Source organism: Pteropus alecto, unplaced genomic scaffold, assembly GCF_000325575.1.
Source record: "Pteropus alecto unplaced genomic scaffold, ASM32557v1 scaffold86, whole genome shotgun sequence".
NCBI classification, from domain to species: domain Eukaryota; kingdom Metazoa; phylum Chordata; class Mammalia; order Chiroptera; family Pteropodidae; genus Pteropus; species Pteropus alecto.
The window spans coordinates 30,384,706-30,385,676 of NW_006442109.1; the positions used below are offsets into that span (position 1 = coordinate 30,384,706).

General features: G+C 37.4%; 1 pseudogene; it reads right to left on the reverse strand.

Moving 5' to 3' along the window:
* Positions 1-504: 504 nt before the first annotated feature.
* Positions 505-620, reverse strand: LOC112469713 (annotated as a pseudogene).
* Positions 621-971: the final 351 nt, after the last annotated feature.

Here is a 971-nt window from a genome sequence, read left to right on the forward strand (position 1 = left end):
GTATATTAAATTTATTTTAATTTTAATTTTTAAAATGTTCACTTGAGGCTCCTGCCAACTTTTTTTTGGGAGCAGTACTATGAAAGACATTGTCGGTTGACTACCCAAAGATATTACCTATCCTTCTTTGCTAATAGGACTCCAATTTGTTTGTAGCAGAGATCATTTAATTTTATGGAATGTAGGCCAAGTCATGGATCAAGGGGTAAGCAGGCTAATGATTTAATTTTTAAAATGTTCACTTGAGGCTCCTGCCAACTTTTTTTTGGGAGCAGTACTATGAAAGACATTGTCGGTTGACTACCCAAAGATATTACCTATCCTTCTTTGCTAATAGGACTCCAATTTGTTTGTAGCAGAGATCATTTAATTTTATGGAATGTAGGCCAAGTCATGGATCAAGGGGTAAGCAGGCTAATGATCCAATTTTGACCAGTGAGATTTAAGTATGGAGACTTTGGGAAATATTTTATTTTATTTTATTTTATTATTTATTATTATTTATGCCTACAGCACCTGGTCTTCCTAGGTGGTCTCCCATCCAGGTACTAACCAGGCCCGACCCTGCTTAGCTTCGGAGATCAGACATCAGGCTTGTTCAGGGTGGCATGGCCGTAGACCATGGACTGTGGCTCCACTGGGGCGTGAATCCAGGATCTTCTGTGTGTAAAGCAGACGTGCTAACTGCTACACTATGGAACCAAGTCCAGTATTTTACTTTTTGATATAAGAGATAGAAGTTGAGGAGAAGTTCTCTACATTACACTGCTTCTATTTCCTGCATTTGAATGTGGTGTGATGATGTACTGCAGCCATTTTGAGACCACGAGGAAGAGGGCAAAAGAATCACAGAAATGCTGATTCAGGGCCTCAATGCCTTTGAACCAGTACCATTACTCACATATCTAGATTTTTTAATCCAGAATAAAAATTTTTTTTAAGTAATATATTAAAAAAAAAATAAATAACCA